Here is a 20954-nt window from a genome sequence, read left to right on the forward strand (position 1 = left end):
ACATTTTACCCTTTGGTTGTCCCTTTAATCTTCTTTTTAACAAGCTTCCTCATGCTTACGTAATCTCCTTTTTGACATTAAATAATACTGTTGCAGATTTGTGGGGCTTGCTATTCCTGCAAAAATGCTGGATCTAGGTACTTCACAAAAAGCTTTTCAGTAACAATTTCTGGGTGTTGCTCAGAAGCAAGCTGCAAGTTGCTTCCCTTTCTGCATGTTTCCTGACTAGTTGGTCCATGGAGCAGCCAGTCAGGTTGTCTAAAAATTTAGTTGCAGCTTCATCCCCCGCTGTGACATGTACCCCACTGACAGGAGCAAAACTGAGCGTTCTCTGTTATTCTGTTTCTTGCCCTTTCAGTTTGATGATTGCTCTGAGCTGATCACAGAAATCACTGTCATCCTAGTTGGATATTACTGTATGTTTCTTATTTAAGATGAAAATTTCTAACACTAGGGTTTCAATATTACCTGAGACAGTGAGCTTATTTATTTGATTTGACTGTAAGTTTCTTTAAGATACAGCACCAATGTTCCCTGATTACAACCCATGCTGTATTTCCTAAATCATTTGTGCCTGGTATTTCATGTCTCCCTAATTCTCTTCCTCTCGTTGATTTTTTTGTGTGGTAACAGATCAATATACTAGTTTAAAACAAGATATCTTAGTTTTTCTATTCTTACTTCTTAGCCTTTTAACTTTTCTATACTTTTTTTTATTCTTCAGTGCCCTGTTTAAGTGGGATTCCAATTACTGAGACTTTTCCTCATCACTTACGATTTTCATTTTGTCACTTTCTGTTGTCTCCTTTACCCAGGCATACACAATTCCCCACCTTCAGCTGTGTACCCTTCTGCATCTGCTGGCTTCACCCCCCCCGTCCCCCCCCCCCAACCTTTAATTTAAACTGAAAGCAGTCTTGTTCCATTTTAAGTTTATACATATATATATATATATACACACACACACACACACACACACACACACACACATATATATATATCCTGCAAGGATGACTTCTGTTCCAGAATTTTACACAGTTCCTGAAGACTCTAAATGCCTCTTCACTTCTCAATTTTCTCTCCTGAAAGTCTCACCAGTGAGGCTTTCCCTCCAGTGCGTGGCTGCCAGTCTGGAGTGGGGACTGCTCTAAAGAGACCCTGGGAAACGCTGTTGCCTCCCATTCCAGACCTGCAACCTGCCCGTTCCTGCAGGGCCTCTTCCCTGTTAGCACTGCCCAGGGGATTTTCTCAGGTGTCTTTCCAAACTGTGGCAGTAGAAAAGCAGAAAGAGCCAACATAGCCTTGGTCTGTGAGAGTCTGATGACACAGAACAATCCCAGGGAAGAGCAAGGTCCTCAGTCCTCTAATTACGCTGAGCTAAGCCTATGCCAAGCATGCACAGGGACCCTTTCCGTGATACGAGAAGAAAGTAAGTGTGCTACTAAAACACAGTTTCTATAGAATGAGTCTCCCCACCCTGTGTGCAATTAGAAGACCAAATAAGCCCAGAGCAGTGCCTAATGTAAGTGAAAAAAATGAAGATTTGGTCCTACACAGGAAACACCGGCAAAATAAAGTGTTTTCAAACATAGGGTCTGGGTGGAATTTTAACTACAAATATTTTTGCAGTTCTGAAGGAGGAACACTTTCCAATTTAGCAACAGATCTGAAAGAAGGGAACAACTGTGGCAAAATAGAGTGTGAACACAGTAGATTCTGCCAAAAGAGAAATCCTTGAGGGAAAAGGAGGATGAAGGTGAACTCTCGGAGTTTTTATTGGATTAGTTCCAGTATAGTGCTGCATGTTGAAATGTACAGCAGCAAGGCTTGAAACAATCTCTGGTCAGGAATCTGGATTTGTTTTCTCAGTTCCACAATGCTACAGATTATGTACAGCTGTTATGTCATGTTCATTAGCTGCACCTCACTAACTAACCATTTGGCTTCTATAATGATTGCAGACTCAAGTGATTTCTCTTCATTATTTTAAATCTCATTTTAACTTAACTCTCTTTAACTCTTTAAAACTATTTTAAAAGATCTTTATTATTTTATTCACTCACTGGAGCCTGAAACCCTTGACAAGTTAACAAGAGTAAAAACTTTCTTGCTTTATGTCATTACAACAACTGATTCAGAAACAAAAAAATAATAAATCAATGAATGGAAATGAAAGAGAGAAACAGAAAATCAGCTGCAGAGAAGGTTAGGTGAATTGTGTTCACGTCCTCCTGTTTTACCAGACGCCCATTGGATGGTCTTGGAGCTAGTGACAGACTGACAGACGCAGCTTCACCTTTGGGATTACCAGCATTTTCTCTTCTCCTGTGACAATGCCAGACACGTACAAACCACTGCAGAGGCAGAGCTAGCCTCAATGTAAGCCAAAAACTAGAAATCCAATTCACTGTTTTAAATCAACACCTGTGAAGAAGTCTTGCCAGATGTCTTTAGCCCTAGACCTCATTTCTCTGTCAAGAGGAAAATCCAGGTCCAGAGAATTGTGTGAGGAAAAGAGAGAATAGTGCTGATCAGTATAGCAACAGAAGTATATTTCCTTTAATATAACCTATTTAAAATTTGTAGCAGCTCACTCAAATATAAAATAGCAATTGGTAAAAAATAATAATAATGAGGGACATGCTAACTGAAAAGATATATTAAGAAAGGAAAAACCATCAGTAGACTTAATGCATTTCTATTCATCAGCTACTCAGTTTCCTCTGTCTCTCCAAGACAGGATATCAAAATATTCTCTTGCTTTTACAGTTTACATCACTTGACAAATTGTAATTTTTGGAAAATATCTTTTAACTGAAATCTCAGTTTCTGTTTCAAATTTCCAACTTAGCTATCATACCTCTTTTTATCTCAAAAGAATGAAAAACTGAGACAGCCTGTTAAACAGCTACCACAAACGTTAAGAAGATGAAGAAGCTTTGTAGGATATGAATGAAAACCTTCAAAGAAGGCTCCTTGGCTATACTGTTTGGCTATACTACACTACTGCTTGTCAAACAGTTACCCCAGCTGAAGCTCAGGCCCCCATGGCTCCATCGTCCACACGGCTACCTGTTAGATTACCTCATGAGGCCTTTTCTGAGTGAGGAGAATTTAAGCCAAAACTCAGCATCTTAATGAAAGGGTAAAAAACCTAATGCCCCGTCCATGCCCAGATATCCCAAATATAGTTCTTCTTCAGCATGGGGTGAGCGCTGTGAGCCCAATCTACAGTTAATCTAAGAAATGCACATTAAAAAAAAAAAGTATGGATTATGGGATTCAGTGTAGTTAACCTGCTCTAAGGCAGTGTGATGTAATCTCCAAGGAGATTTGCTAAGGAATAATGTTGAGAATGGGCTACTTCTACTCCTTTATGATAGACAGAGAAAGCCAGTAATATTTTTTATTAAAAATGCAAAGGATGATGTTGGTAGAGGGGTTAATTATACTTGGATAAATATTTGGCTGTAATAAAGAAAGTAGCTTAGAAAGCTATTTGGGATCTCCTTAAAGCTAGGACAGTTTTCAGGCAAAAGTTCTTTGTCTTTATTTCATTCTACAGAATGGCTGCTGTGCTTTGGGAAAGGGAGCCATCTCCTGACACCTCCAATAGGGGACAAATATTGCACGCAGCAGGGGAACAGAGAATTAATTTGGTAGGAAAAGAATATGTTAATACAGGTGTATACCATGTTTTATGTAAGTGCACTGCTGAATCATCTGCAGAATAATATAACAATTATAGAACGAGTGGGATGGAAAACCCTGGTTACTGCTGTGTAAGTTTCCATCCAAACTGCCTAATTTCAGTCTAACAACTTTCAGGAGTTATCTTCTATCAGGTTTTTCAGATAGCTTTACTGTTCCACAGTAATTTGTTTTTTAAAGTTTAAAACTAAATTATCCAATTATTTTTGAGAACTGGAAAACTAGAAAAATACTATCCCCATGGCATATAATGATAATTACTCATAATTTTGTAAAAACTCTAATGTCAGCACTGTTGTCAGACCATAAATGATATCCCACATTTGCATCTGGAGAAACACAGCTCCCTTTCTTGTAAAGCAGGGAAGATTCAAAGATCTATTGGGCCAATGCCATTGGGAAGCACACACCTTCCAAGGCGCACAAAAAGGCTCCCATTTGCCCCTGCCTAAAATGGAAAAGGAGCTTGCAGTATTTATCAAAATACCAAGTACTGGTTTTAACTCTTAGGAACTTAAGTTAGACTTTCTCGGGGGGGGGGGGGGGGAGTTGGAGGTCACATTTGCGTCACCAGCAAGACTGGCTGGCTGATAAGAGAGAGCTCTTTGAGACACCTCAATCAACCTTGGAGATCTTGGAGAAAAAACTGGAGGAAGCTCAAAGGGGGGGTCCTGTCATCTGGGAGCTGCTTTGCCCAGGGCTCTCACCCTGGATCTTTTTTTTTCTTTTTTTTTTTTCCTTGAATAAACTCTGTTAGAGCAAATGCATTTTGAAAAGGAAAAAAGGGCTGACTGATCTACTTTACCTGCCACTTTTCACTCATGGCATGCTGGGTGGAGTGCAGTTCTTCCTGCCAGTTGTCACAGGTTAATGTCACTAAAAATGAGCAACTAATCAGGCTAAAGTTAGGATCCTCCCGCATTGCCTCACCTGCTGCAGGAACCAGCGCACTGACTCTAGAGGAAGTATAGAAAGCTCAGCCTCCCTCTGTGCATTAAATCTGTGTAAATACCCTCAGAATGCGCTTGCCATTTCACCCAACATTAGTAATCTAAAGTTAGACATCTTAGACATCTAGACTCTCTAAATGGCAGATAGACAGGGACAGGCACTCACAGAATGCAATTTATCCCACCTACCTGAGACACCTGTCTCACGATAAAGCACACGGCTCCTTTCACCAGATATAGAAGGAGCTTACATGGCTAGCTTAGGCTAAAGAATAAATTGCAATGATTTGAGATAAACACTGTTTTGGTGTGTAGTTGCTGACAACATGGTTCAAAAAGTTTTGTATATCGGAATATTTTGATTATGAAAAGTAGGAGGTATGAAAATAGTCTTAAATGCATAGAAGTTAAAAAGAAGAGCATGCAAATCTGAGAATTCAAATAGCAAATTGGCTGCAGAGTCATACCTCTGTGTTATTTCTCAGTCTGTATGAATCAGAACCCTCATAAAGGTTTTGTAAGCTTTATTTTAAATAGATAGTCCCACTCCGCTAGCTACTGCAGAAGAGTAGTTACCGATGCGTTGGTTAATATATGAACTTAGAGGATGCTTTATGTTGATTTATCTTGGCTAAGCTTCTGTTCTGTGTGTGAGAGTGGGAGGCAGGGCAGCTGTCTGCAGCCAGAGGCTCTCAGGGGGATTTCACTACAAGGGATGGCAGCTCCTTGCAATTAATTACAGCAAATTAGTAAGGCAGCAGCAATCTTGGAAAGGGTTTGTTGTTGTTTGTTTTTTTTTCTCTGAAACTTCTACTGGTTAGAGAGAGATTCCTTGAATGAGAATCTGACTGTTATGGATCTCCTGAAACCACTATTGATTTTTAACTTTTAGTCTAGAAACATGAGGCTGGGAGGGACTTGCTCGATTGTCAAGAACAATAGTTTGCTGTTGTAGGCAATCACATTGTGTAATCTGTCTTTGAAAACTCACCTATCTCTGTCTTAAAAATCAGTCTTCTTTCCTGTTCCTGCTAAAAGGCTGTTCAGAACCTTTAATGTTTATTTACAAGCTTTTCTCTAGTTCCCAGACTCATTGCACTGATGTCAAATGTATGCTTGTTTGTTTTTTTATGCTCAAACTGTGTTATCCATAAGTTTAATTGGTACACTCCTCTAATTTCCACCTACATCATTAAGAAATTATCAAATAAGATCAGATTCTAAAGAATCTAAAATAAGATTTAGGGATACTGTTGGTAATCCTTCCCTAGCTTCATGCTTCCTCTTTTGGCACAAGCGGTTATCCACTCCCCCTTAACTTTCTTACATTTTTGTGCTCATCTCCTCCAGACTTACTAACTGGCATCACAGCATGTACTTTAGTGAATGACAGATACATTAATTCTTTGTCTAGAAAATCAGTTCTCTTATCAAAGAAAGAGATCATGTTAGTCTGGCATTATCTACCCTTGGTAAATCTATGTTACATTTTTGTCTCATTTACTTTCATGTTATTAGTTAGTCTTTCTTTCCAAATTTATTCTAAAGACTGGCTTACAACTGAGATCATTCTACTTTTGCTGATGTTGCTCAATATTTTCCATTTTTGAAATATGCAATTCTCCAGCCATGCAGCATGACCCAACATTTGACAGATTAATTTAAAAAAACTTGGTATCAAGACCTGTGATTTCATACAAACTTTTTTTCCTGATTCTAGGATGGTGATTGTCTGATGTGAGCATATCGCATTTCATGAGTGAGGCTTCTACTCTGCTTGTGGTAATTTCTATTTCTAAGCATAATCACCTGCCTTCACCTCTGTAGTGAATATCATGGCATTTGCTTAAAACTGAAGCATCTGGGGAAGAGGGCAGAGAGGAATGACTAAATTTTATTTACTCTCAACACCACACTTATTGAACAGAATTTCCTTCCTCACTTTGCTTCTTAAAAATATAGAAAAAAGCATACTGGGTCAGACCAGAGGTCAGCTTCCCTCAATATCATCTTTCCAACAGTAACCATAAGCATTTTGCCATGGTAAAGTAACAACAAGGAAGGAGGAGGAGATTTCCATTATACTCTCTCAGCCTTTCATTATGTAGTATTATGCTCTTCTTTTTTTATTTACCCAATTTTAAACTTTATTTTTCTATTTACTTTAATTTCATATGCAATACCAAACCTAGCTTGACCTGAGACAAGTCCCAGTCTTCTCCTTCCTGAGTTTTCAGATGTTTTCATTCCTATTCTATTCCTTTTTCTATTCCTGATTATTCCTAATGTCTTTTCAGAGGTAGTAGTTTATCCTGTTAGAGCTAGACTCTTCATTTGCAGTTTTTTTCTTTACTTGAGGTACAAATTCTAAAGACCTTTTGCAATTTTGATTTAAAGAAATTCCAAACCAACCCTGTGCTGTACAGTCTAAATTCATAATCTAGTATCTTTAATTTTTCAGGCTTGCTCTTTTGAAACTGAGAGTCTTAGACAAAAATTGTTTTACTCATATATTAATATATACAAAGCAAGCCAACCTTTTAGTACTTATTCTAAAAATGTATTTTAAAACATTATATAACATTCTCTCTTACTCCCTAAAACCCCCAGTCTTGAACAGTACCATTTCTTACTCACTTAGTGTGTATAGGAATACATTATTGAACCAACATTTCCAGAAATAACTTGACTCTATCATTCTTTTCCATTCTATTTGTTCTCTGGTTTGTATGTGTGATGTTGAAATCTCCCATCATTACACAATTCCCACCAGTATTTCTTTCTAGCCATATTTCAGAGATCTCTGTTCAGGTTCACATCCAGCCCTTGGATGCCACGTAAGACCTCTAATCCTTAAGACTTTTTTTTACAATTCTTCCTCAAAGCAATTTTGACTTAACCAGATGTTGTTTTGTCTGTACAACCATTTCCTAATTCATAAGCATCTATAACATTATTATGATAGCTTAATTTTTATTTCTCTTTTGTTCCTGAAAAGGAAAAACCAAAAACCCTTTAACAAAACCAATCCAGTCATAACTGCTATTCTACCATGGATCTGTTATCCTGTTATATTTGTATGACATCTGTATAGTACATACAGTTCTTCCATTTTTTTTACCAACACTCTGCATTGGTGTAAAGGCATCTCATTTAGACCTTGTCCATTTTCCTTGCTGAAATAGGTATGGTCTAAGAACTCTTGGTTGAAGCATTAAATCATAAGGCTATTAATGAAATCTGATGCACTCTTAAGTGCTTGTTAAGTGTGTTTTTTTAAAAATCTGAAAAGACATGAATTATTCAATGTATTATTTTTAAATTTAATAATTATTCCACGTTAAATCTTTTCTCCTACAATGCGTACAGTCGGTCTCACAAACGCAGGTATTTGCACACCCTTCAAGAGACAGTGTTTTCTTTTTGAACTTTTACTGACAATAAAAAGAAAAGAAAAAAGAAAATTAGGAAATTTTATTAAAAAATATATTTACATGTGATGTGTGGAAAAAATCATAATGGGATACCCACTGGAGGGTTTCTGGACTTTCTCACTTTACTAGTCACTCAGACCTAAAAAGAATAAATAGGAGCTTGGTATATTTTAGAGGATGAGGACTCACTAACATCTTCAAATAAACCCAAACATACTCAGTGTATTTCTAAATTGGTTCTCCTTCAGAGTAGTTAGCGAATCACTTTGTGTTATAAAGCTAGTGTTCTCATAGTGTGGCTAGATACTCAGAATCATGTTGTATTACCCACACTGTGCCAGAGCCCCATATTGATTTGCATAATTCAAAACCTGAATGAAGAATCTGTTTTAAATCAGAAGAGGTTATTAAATCATTCTTCCTTAAAAGGGTTTCATCCTGCAGTCCTGCTCCCTCTGAGATAGTTCCTGTTATTGCCTCCTCCTCTCACCACAACTCCCTTCCCATGTCCTGCACCGAGAAGAGCCACCATCTCCACAGCCTTGTGGATCTGTCCTGTCTGGAAATAATGCAGTGAAAGATAATGCATTCCTCTTGGAATGGCATCTCCAAACCATCACACCCTACATATGTGACCATAGACAAACCCCTCAGGAATACATTTGTCCTGTACAACTGTTCAGCATTTTACTGAGACGCATCTAACATCTTTTAGTGCTTATCTCTTTTTATTGAGCAGCAAAGACAGTCCATTTCAGGGCCTTACTCAACATGCCTAAAATTATGTGTCCTGAACCTAGGACACAGATTCTGGTTCAGAGAAAAAACTACCGCATTGCCATGTGGCCTGAGGAATCTTAGTGAAGTCAATGGGTTTTAAGAACATAATTAAAATCAAGCTCATATGTGTTTTGATTAATGGAACTGAAATTACTGATACTGTGAAATTAAATATGCCTAAATGCATTAACAAATGGGAGCTTTTCCCACTCTGTGCCTCAGTTTCTCATTTAGAAACAAAAGCAATTCATTTCTTATATATTCAGACTGTGACATCTCTAGGGCAGGTGGAGCCTCTGAAAGTGGATTGGAAGGGGATCAATGCTGCCTGCACCTCTGTATTTCTTTGCAAAGTTTTTCTTATAGTCATACCTCCTGAAGCCGTCTGGAATCTTGGCTTTCATTTCAAAAAGGGAAAGCTCCTATGCTTCCTAGATATGGAGAAAAGTTTGAATACGTGTTTAAATTTATCTTGACAGTTTAGCAATCAGACAACAAAGAAGGGAAAGGTGATGGAGCAGCTCATCCTGGAGGCCATCTCCAAGCATGTGGAGGACAAGAAGGTGATCAGGAGTAGTCAGCATGGCTTCACCAAGGGGAAATCATGCCTAACCAATCTGATAGCCTTCTATGATGGAATGACTGGCTGGGTAGATGAGGGGAGAGCAGTGGATGTTGTCTCCCTTGACTTCAGCAAGGCTTTTGACACTGTCTCCCATAACATCCTCATAGGGAAGCTCAGGAAGTGTGGGTTAGATGAGTGGACAGTGAGGTGGATTGAGACCTGGCTGAATGGCAGAGCTCAGAGGGTTGTGATCAGTGGCACAGAGTCTAGTTGGAGGCCTGTAGCTAGCGGTGTCCCCCAGGGGTCAGTACTGGGTCCAGTCTTGTTCAACTTCTTCATCAGTGTCCTGGATGAAGGGACAGAGTGCACCCTCAGCAAGTTTGCTGACTATACAAAACTGGGAGGAGTGGCTGATACACCAGAGGGCTGTGCTGCCATTCAGAGAGACCTGGACAGGCTGGAGAGGTGGGCGGAGAGGAACCTCATGAAGTTCAACAAAGGCAAGTGCAGGGTCCTGCACCTGGGGAGGAATAACCCCATGCACCAGGACAGGCTGGGGGTTGACCTGCTGGAAAGCAGCTCTGCGGAGAAGGACCTGGGAGTGCTGCTGGATGCAAAGTTAAGCATGAGCCAGCAATGTGCCCTTGTGGCCAAGAAGGCCAATGGTATCCCGGGGTGCATCAGGAAGAGTGTTGCCAGCAGGTCAAGGGAGGTGATCCTCCCCCTCTATTCAGCCCTGGTGAGGCCACATCTGGAGTATTGCGTCCAGTTCTGGGCTCCCCAGTACAAGAGGGATGTGGCACTACTGGAGCAAGTCCAGCGAAGGGCCACAAAGATGATTAGGGGACTGGAACATCTCTCTTATGAGGAGATGCTGAGAGAGCTGGGCCTCTTTAGCTTGGAGAAGAGAAGGCTGAGAGGAGATCTTATCAACGTGTACAAGTATCTGAAGGGAGGGTGTCGAGAGGATGGGGCCAGACTCTTTTCAGTGGTGCCGAGCGACAGGACGCGAGGCAATGGGCACAAACTGAAACACAGACACTTCCATCTTAACATGAGGAAAAACTTCTTCACTGTGAGGGTGACAGAGCACTGGAACAGGTTGCCCAGAGAGGTGGTGGAGTCTCCTTCTCTGGAGATATTCAAAACGCGCCTGGACGCGATCCTGTGCAATGTGCTCTAGGTGACCCTGCTTGAGCAGGGGGGTTGGACTAGATGATCTGCAGAGGTCCCTTCCAACCTCAGTGATTCTGTGATTCTGTGATTCTGTGAAGGAATGAAAATCTGTAAAGCATCATTACTTTTAAATTGATCTGATGATAACTGGAGCTTCATTTACAGGTTTTGAAATGTTGAAATTGGCAATTCTGATCTCAGTAGCACAAAGGGACAAAATCTTCATTGGAATCAACCACTGTGAAAAAATGCCTCATTAGCAAAAGTACGCTGTAGTTGCATGAGCTCATGTATAGAAAACAGACATTTCTGCCCTGACGTTATCTGGAAATATTCTTTGTGCCAGATTATGGCCTAGACTCTTTGGACTCTCCGAGTCTCCATCCTCAGCTGAGGCAACTGCTAGAGTAGCCAATGACACTGAGGACAGAGGGGACTTCTGGCATTTAAAATGAGCAAAAATGGTGATCTCAAACTGGAAAAAAGTTTTTAAATATTCCCATATATGTTCAGCCAACTGAAACTGAAAAGTCAGACATCCTTGGTAGGGGCTGCTTCTTCCCCCTTTTTCATTTTAGTTTCTCATACCATCAGGAAGTCTATTACCAAAGAATATAAATGTCCAACATTTGTTTATATGTATTTCCTTGTTTTATAAGGAACCTAATTAACAAAACTACTGAGCAATCAGAAGAATCATTTAAAATAATTCCTAATTTTTCTATTTTTTCCCAATTTTTTCCCAAAGGGTTTTGGTCATTAGTCCTTGCCATACCTTAAGCCAAACAACCTTCTTCATCTTCTGAAGGTTTGGCTAGGTCTCTAGTTCTGTATCCCTTCCCCCATCCACAATTGTTTGCGTTCTGTATGAAAGTCTGGTCCCCAAGACAGCTTCAGGTATTAAATAAACTATGTCTCAGCAGGTTAGCTACTTATAACTGCAGCCACTTGAAAACAATAGCAGTAGGAGAGCAAAGTGAGATTATCATATGCTTTTGAGAACAGAACAAGAGACAAGGAAAACAAAAGTCTCTCAGTAAAATAAATACTAGAAAAAGAGTCCAATTATAGAACAAGCACATCTTATGTTCTATTTCTTCCTCTAAAGAAGAATAATAATGCTTCAGAAACCAAGGAATTTCGTATTTAAAGACCAAGTGCTTTTCAATTACTCCAAATTGAAGCTTGAAAGAGGCAAGGGTGTATTTTCCTCTTAATACATGTGCTTCAAATTAACACTAGTAGAAGTGGAGAGCAGGATCTTATGAAATACATGGAAAGCAAGATATATCCTAGTATTCTTAATATAATAGACCTCCCCAAAGCCTTTTATTTGGCCAGCCAGTAAGTGAGAGGCAAAATAATCTTTCTGGTACTTCATCTGCCTAGCACACGTTTCATTAGTGATTCAAAATCTGAATCACTACCACCCAGCTAGCCAAACAGTACCCATAACCAAACTAGACCGAATAGAAAGAAAAGAAAGAGGTTGGGCAGAAGTGCCCTCCAGAGTCACCAACTCCTCTCCAGACAACTAACGAGGGAAAGTTAGCAACTTGTTCTGCACTAGATACTATCCAGTCTTAAATAGATAAAGTTAGCTGAGATGAAACCCAGCAAAAGAAAATAGCTTGGTCAAAATGTATTTCTCATAGGAATTAAGTGTATTCCATATAGCATTTAATTTAGTTAATTTTCTATTTAATAGGAATCATCCAAAGGTTTCTTTCTCTTAAGGCTCTTTCTGTACTTTTTATAGAAATTGTCATATTTTTCAAATGAGTTTATGTCAGCCTTCTTTTTATGCTTGGCGTAGAGTGATTCCTTTTCTTTTTAAAATATTTTGCTCTTTACTTGGTTAGTAGTGGGGAAAACATTTATAAATTTGCTAGTTCTAATTGCACATTAATCTGTTAATATCTGATTCTGTCATTTGAAAATATGTGTAGCCTTATTTCTTCCCCATGGATGTTTGGGAAGAACTTTAATTCGTAAAAGTAAAACATACTTGAGCTCATACATATGCTTATGATAGGAGTCCTCAGCAAGACATTCCATCTTCTTGGAAATGCAAATATTTAAATAAGACTGGAGGAATGTTTTAAAATAATTGGGTTTTTTTTTCATACGAGATAATCCATGTCTGAATAAAAGCAGCAGTGAGGGGAAAGATGGAAGAGCAAAGGTTCTTTTCCTTAAAGCACTTACATTTCTTTCAAGTACAGTATATGGAAAAAGTTTTCAGTAATGCAAGCAGATATCAAGACGGGAGACATAAATGTTGCTGCCCCTTTTGGCCCCAGCAATTAGCCAACATTAAAGGTCCTGCTGCTTATTTCTGTTGGGAGGAGGAATAGGTGGAGTCAGGTATCTTTGATGCTCTCCTGTTTATTAACAAGCAGTGTGCACAAAGTCCTTTTTCTCTCAACACAGCAGGAATGAAAAAGCCAGAGGCAGTTTGCATGCTTGCAGCTCCAACCCCCTTCTCCCCTCGCCCCTGTTTAATAAATAGCTTCCTTTCATAGCAGGAAACTGAGAAAAGGTAGGAGTACTTCTCTGTTTGTATCTTGGCCTCCTTATTGTTTTCTTTGTGCTGAACTGCAGAGTTTTTAGTAATTTTCTTCAACATATAGCCACCCTGCTGCAATCAAGTCAGTCTGCCTTCCCCTCTTTTGTTCTTATCTGGCATTTGGGAAAACCCTGGAACCACAAGACCTCACTTAGCATTTAAGATGCTTACCTTGTTGCAAACCTAGGAAACGATTTCTCAAAAAACAAGAGAGGTAATTGAGCATCCAAATTTGGTGATGGCAAAATTGCAACATTTCTGTTGGCTGTTTTTTCTTTGGGCCCATCTCGAAGGGAAGAATAGCCAGTCAGGATCCAATTAATCTTCTTAGCCTGAATAACAGACAGCAATCTCATCCTACTGATTTCACTGAATAACGTAACTGTGCCATTGGTTTATCTGCCCTCTAGGGGCATTTTTTCACACTGAACAATATCTTTTCATCTACCGCAGAGCTCCATGGCAGCGGTGGTAGAGCCACGCCACTACCTTGCCAGGTGCCCGCTGAGGCCACCCTCACTCAGTCTCAACCCCTGGACTGGCTTCATGGCTTGACCCCGGACCTGCTATGGTCACTATGGACCCACCTGGCCATGGCTGGGTGGTAGGCTGAACTGGTGACCATCACCGGTCCTCCCCAGCCCATCCTGCCGGCCTGGGATCCCTCTCAGCTCCCGGCCCCCTAGCCCTTGCCGAGCGGCTGGCCCTCGCAGCACCCTGCAGCCCCAGGGAAAATGAGAAGCCTACAGACACCTGCATCCTACAGGAAGGCACAAGTTAAAGCAACAGTCAGAACAAATGATTGTTCTGAATGCAAATAAAGCCTGATAGGTAACCAAAAGGCAGGAGTGCCTGCACTGAAAATAGTGGGTGGCTGTAATCTTCGAGTGCATGTATCTACAGGTGCTACATGCCTTCCTTCCACCCAAGCCCAAAAGACATTGTACAAACATTGTCAGTCATGAAGCACATGATTAGGTTACATGTAAATTAGTATTTGACCCTGATTTATTAGCACAATGCCAAGAAAGTGTAAGTATATTCTATGTTGCATCTCTTTATAAAGGATGGCCTATTCATTTTAATGACATTTGGTTTGAAGATGCCTGGCTTCATTCGTTTAACAAGCCACAGATTTTAATGAAAAAAATATTTGACTCTGTCTCCAATATGAATGATAATAATTAAAATTATTTCAACTACATTATTGTTAGCGGCCCCAGGTTAAATGAATTCAGATCAGCTTCTAACATAGTTACACACATCATAAATACTGTCTTTTTTTCTACCAACAAAAAAAGTGGCTGAATTTTGTTCCAGTAATGCTTCTTGTAAGCTTTAGCTTGCAAGGAAACATGATCTCAACCGCTGTGTTTTTTCTGTGTATATATCTACGCTTTTTGGTCAAAGAGCAGCTTATAAACAGATGTACATCACAGAAGGAATAATTCTGATTCAAAACACAGGTACTTGGCAAATTCTTGATTAGCCTGTAAACCAGATATGCATTGCACCTTATACATTCCAAGTCATATCCAGACACATTCATGGTAAGTGCTGGTTTACCCTCCAAATTATTTAAATGAAATTGGTAATAATACTCAAAGAGTAAAGTGAGACCCATCATGAAAAAATAGCAGAGAATCTCATTTTCCCTGGGTAAAATTAAAGGCTGAGACTGAAAAATGCTTTGAGCGCTCAGGAACACTTTCAAGACAAAGATAAAGTTGGGAGGTAGCAATATAGATGAGAATCAGAATATAATGCAGGAAGATCTGAATAGCCCTGAAGACTAAAGAGAAATGAGTGAAATGAAGGTTAGTAGTACAAAATGCAGTGCCATGTGTGCAGACACAGCTCTGAGTATTTGTACAACAGGAATTTATATTTGGAAACTGCAGAAGAATTTCAGAGAAGAGCATGACACACAAAAAATATGTCCATCAATATGATGAGACTGTGAAAAAGGCATCTCTAAACCTAGAATATATCTCTTCTTACAGAGAGAGAGAGAAGTAGGAATAGTATAGCCCTCCGGAGGGCCCACTAGGCAGATCATATGGTTTCGGTTGCCTGTGATCATGGAGATGAATTCAGATAGGCCTAAATTCAGGAAGGATTAAGTAGACTGTTCTTGAAAATGGAAAACACATTTTATTAGATGAGACTGGCAAGCTTGGCTTGCTTAGCCAAGCAGGAAGAAGACTGAGAGGGAACCAGATTGTTGTCTACGAATATCTCAAGCAGAGAAAGAACAAGAGAGATACAGATCTACTTATGCTAAAGAGCAGTTTTAGCATATGTATGAATAGGTGTAAACAGACCATGAATACACTGAGTGTGCATTAGATTATTTCCAAACAATACAGTGAAGTGCTGAGCAGGTAGCTTGGAGGCTGAGGGAGAATACCTTAAGTATTTTCAACCTCCCAGTTCAAGAAATAGATTAATCAGTGTATAACAGGAGATGAACCTCTTGGAGCTGATGACTCAGGAGTTCCTTTCCAGCCTTGTGGAACATGGAATGACATAGAGGAAGTAACACAGATGATTAGCAAAAATACTGAGATGTACTAGGAAGAGGTTGCTGGAGACGAGACTACAATGGTCTTCCTGATCTATTTTTTATTCTATATTGCTCTGAAATACTGGAATATTTAAAGTTGTTAGAATTATTTGCTATTGTGCACAGAGAATATACATGCATTTCTATTGTAAAATGAAATTGTGAAACTACTGTAAAATTATAAAATGCTATTTTGGTAACATTTATTGGAACACCTCTCTTCCATAGAGCCATGTCTACACTCGATCACATTCTGTATTTACTGTTTACAATGGATACAGAATGGATTAGCAGAAAAGCAACAGAGTTGTCGAGATTATCCAAAAGCTACAAATTACCCTGTGAAGGGAAGTGAATGCTCTAATATTTAAAGTGATTCTCAGATTGGTGCAGCATACTGAAACAAAGCCTTTTATCCAATGGCAGAAATCAAACCTGTTTTGTTTAACATATATAATTAGGATATCTGTTACTTCAGGTCCTTGTTATCCTGCATTTCCTTCTTTGACCCATTGAAATACAAGCACGGTTTTCACAAGTGCAGGTGGTAAATTTCTCACTATGTGCTGCTGTTTGAGGCATCTTCTCTGCTATATCACCAGTACCAGAAATTGCACTGAGCTGTAGAAAATCAGTTTTATAATGCTCATGCTATGTTCATTTCTTCACTGTTTGATGTGACATTTTGTTTGTCTTCATGCCTCTCTTCATGGGCCCAATGCCTTTCTGCATGGCACTTAGAAGGAGGGAATTCTGAAATCTTAGTACTGTCAGAAAACTGGAATTCAAGCAGAGCTAATGGGGCAATAAGTGACCAGTGTCCCATTGCAGCTACCGTTATGGATTTTCACACTCATTTTGTGGGCTTTTCGAGGATGGTTGTTTAGGGAGGGTGACTTCCTGTCCAGGTCCTCCACAAGGGATAGAAGAATTGCTCTGAAAAAAGCTCAGTAGTCAGTGCCTTGTTCTGCTTCCTGCATTGCTAGGGCTTTGTTCACCATTTTGTTTCATGCTGCTGGTCTAAGCACACTCGATATCCAGCAACTATGCCACATATTTCAAGGAGTATGCCAATGATTCTTCACACATTTCTCCCAGCTACGTCTCTCATGCATGCAGCACAGCATTTCACATACATTAAAAGCCCAGCAACTACAATTCCACTGTTCCTGTTGAGTTTGGGAACATGTGTGTCCCCAGTGTGGGTGATGGCAGAGAGTAGAGTCCCATAAGGAAGTGCTATTCAATCTTATATCTATGCTGTCTTCCGTTAGATTGCTCCCAAAGGACATGCCAGTGAGGAAGACAAAGTCTGATCTTCCTTGTTCACTTCAGGCTTGTACAGCACCTTCAGACCTCTCCAGCTACGTTCACACTTCATGTTTTATGGGGAGACTTTGGCAATACCAACTCTCCCACAGGCCCCTGTGGTAACTTTTGGCAAAGCCATTTCAGAGCCCAGGTCATATCCTAGTTTGTCTTTAGTTCACATGCATTTGTAACCCCACATACCTTCCTCTTAAGGGAACCTACCTCCCACGATGTCAGCATCAATACTGATCTTACTTTGAGGCACGCTGACGCAAGCTAGGACTCACAAGTCTGGGAAACTGTAAATCCACTGCAACATCATGATGCCTCTGCATCCCGTTATACCCAGGTGACACCACATCATTCTTCAAATGGGATGGCCAAAAGTACATAATTAATTTCAGGAAATGAAAAATCACCTTCATAGACCTTTGCTATATTTTGGGGGAGCAGGGGAACAAAAATGCTTTCAGGTCCTCATTCAAGTCCAGGAGAAGGAGGACGCATCCTCTGCCTATCAGACACATTGAATCCATGGCATGAGGGTACCCAGCTACTGTGTATCCAGTCACTGGAAGCAGCACTTACCCTCTTTGTCGTGGTGCAGGCACTAGGACAGCACCAGCACACAGGGAAGTTCAGTCTCAACCTCATTCGTTACTGGATGTCTGTCAGATGCCCCTTGAGACTCAAAGCTGTCAGTGATGCTTACATCAACTTGAAGCCAGTATCATGTACTACTGTGCACTAGATTGTGCTCTTTCCTTCTTTCCTGATGAATGTGGAGGGATTTTTCCTATTTGGGAGACTGGAATGATCATTTGTACACGAGTATATCAATCACCAGCTCATTCACAGTCCTGGTCCCCTGATTGCACAGATGTTGATTTATCCCTAGGCTCTCTTTCGGGGAGGATCAACCAGTTTCTTCTGAGCCTTGGCATGATTGGAGAGTTCATTTGGGTGACTATTCACAAAAAGCAGCGTTGACAGGAATGCACCACGTTTGGCTCCTATCATTGAGCCTGACTGAACCAGCTAATCCATGTCAGATTCCCTATCCTTCTTGTCAAAACAGTTTGTTATGTGAAAAGATATTTATTCATGATCTCCTGACCTCTGAGCAGAACCCACCATGAGGTAAAACAGGCCACTTCTCCTTCCACTTGCCAAGTCCCAAGGCCTACCTTGAACTATACACATATTTCAGCCATTTCACAACCATTTTCCACTCCTTCCTGGCTCCTTTTGACAAATGTCCAGGTCCCAATGCTCTACCCTATATTCTCATTCTCTTTCCTTCCAAACATATGACTTAGGAGTTCTCTCTTTTCTATGAAAAACTACCAGCCTGCCTTAACCTGTATGACTGGCCCTTCTTCTAAGGACCAAGATATGGTACTTGGGGGATGGTCTACCTAATCCCCCTTCCCAGAGGACATTATGTCAGGAGAACCGACACACACTAAATGTAAAACCTCTTTTTTTGTTCCTCATTGCAAATAAATTTTAAGGCTGCAGATAAACAGGCCAATGAAAAGGGGAAGCCCTAAAAACCAGGCCGCAATTAAGAGCACTATGCCATTTGAAACATTAAATGAATATAGAGAGCATGTATATATAAAGGATAGCCTTCTTCTGGGACCAGCACACTTAAACAAAAAACCTCCTATACATACATAAGGAGAGGCTCATATTTTTATTGGAAACATTGTGCATTACTTAGAACCAATGGCTCCAAAACCCTTTTTTCCTAGACCCATTGTTTACTTGAGCCAGCTTCAATTAGGCAAATTGCTGTCACAGAGCAGTGACATTTCAAATATCCTTATTTACGAGAGTTGCCCGGAATCCCTCAGTGCCCCTTCAGACTAAATACACAGATGAAACACTGGCTGCAAGCAGATTATTCAAAGAAGGATGAGGAACAGGAACACACTATCCTCTGAGATATCCTTCTTCTACTGTTCAAAACCAGTTAAACGGCTGCACTGGGGTAATGCCTCCCGGGTGCATAGAGGAGGTGTGACACAGATTGTGGCGAGGACAGAAGAGCTGCAGGAGAGGAGCCATGGGAGCCCTACTCCAACTAATGCACAAGTGCTCTTCTCCAGCTACCAGGATAGTGTCCCAGCAGGGTGAGGGTGGGCCTCGTGCCCTGGAGGAAAGACATCTTTCTGGTCTCTGCTGGTGGCCCTTGCTGGCTTAGTAATGGGTCTCTAGCAAATAGCAAGTAGCTTCCTGGATGCCTGTGACAGGAGGAGGCATTCACCTATGCGCCCATAGTTTGAGTAACTTCCTGGGGGTACCCTTGGTTTGAAAGCCTGGGGGTCTGCCTCTTCCTACATTCTCCTGCCTGATAATGAAGTTTTCCCTGGTCAAGACTGCGCTAAGCATGGCCAAGAGCTCTGTAGCATCTTTGCTGCTGAAGCCCTTTTCAGAAAACCTTGTGTCTGAGGCAGGATTGCTCACCCCAGATGCTCTTTCCCACAGTGTTAGACTTTTAAGCATTTTTCACTTGAGTGTCAGAAAGATTTGGGCACAGATTCATAAACATTCAGTCTATCTGTGGCAAATTCAAAAAACCCAAACCCAGGACTCAATTCTTGAATGAATTTTTCATTCAGTTGTATACTTGACTGCACAGAAATAGAAAATCTTTGAAGAATATCTGGATTTTTTTAATATTGATTTCAATATTCTCTATCTGTAGCATCTCCCAGCATTGTGTTAACCTACAAATACAATAGATGCCTATCTTAAGACTCTGGCATTTTACACACCTGTAGAGAGACTACAGTGTGAATTACACCCCTGCCCATGGATTTTCTTGCTCTTTTTCCTTCAGAAAGTGTCTGATTTATTTTATCTTTCTTTTTCATTATTGTTGCTCCTGTATGCTTTCAAAAGGTTTGGATAAAACTATTTATTTTAGTTTATTTCCCTAGGTAAAGGGTTTAAACTAATTGTCTAAGACATCACACTTGACTAACATCAGACACCATTGTTGGAAGCCTATCATTTAGGATTTTATAAAGAGAGTGAGGAGTATAATGAGTATTCCTGCAGAGCCAAAGTAAAGTAGCTTTATGTCTGAAAGTTAAGAGAAACTTCAAGCAGCAGAGTGTCAGATAGACATCATTTTCCCCCCTGATATGCCATTTGCTGTTTGAACGTGATGATCTAAATTTAATATGAAGAACTTGGAATTCTTAAAAAAGAAAAACAGCCAAAGGGAAATGATGTCTTTCAATATATAGCAGATACATTCACCAAAGGTATAGCAGTACGCTTTAACAAATAAGAGGTCATAAGACTTAATTAAGCTGTTTTCCTCTTCCATTTAATAAGAAACAAAGTTACCATGGAGACTGACTGGATAATGCATTCTATTTTGGTACAAAAACACCTTTTAGAAAGAACATATTTAGTAAGGAATTTTCAAAGTCAGTGAGTGCTCTGAAAAAAAATCTCTACTTGTTCTTTCAAACATTTTTTTTTTCATTTGTGTGTGAGTTAGTGGTTCTGACCCTGTTGTCTGGGGGTTGTCTGGGAAGAGTTTTGTGCTCTCTCTAGAGAATGAAAATGGGGGAATGGCAATTTTAGCAAGGCCAGTCACAACAGCCCTACCTTGAGACTGCAACCTAATGGGCCAAGTTACTGGTGAACCAGATACCCCTGGCACCCCTGAACTCTTTGAACCACCATTGAGTCGCTTTCTAATGCCACAGATGCTAACTCCCTAAACATCTAAGTTGCCTTGGGTCTGGCATTTACAGCTCCTGTTCTGGCAGAAAGGCCTTCACAGGACAGAGAGAGGTATCTTTTTAGGGCTCTCTGTGTTTCATTCTTAGCAGGGGTTTGAACTAGGACTAGGGAAAAGAGGCATGAC

The sequence above is a fragment of the Apteryx mantelli genome, chromosome 1, assembly GCF_036417845.1.
Source record: "Apteryx mantelli isolate bAptMan1 chromosome 1, bAptMan1.hap1, whole genome shotgun sequence".
NCBI classification, from domain to species: domain Eukaryota; kingdom Metazoa; phylum Chordata; class Aves; order Apterygiformes; family Apterygidae; genus Apteryx; species Apteryx mantelli.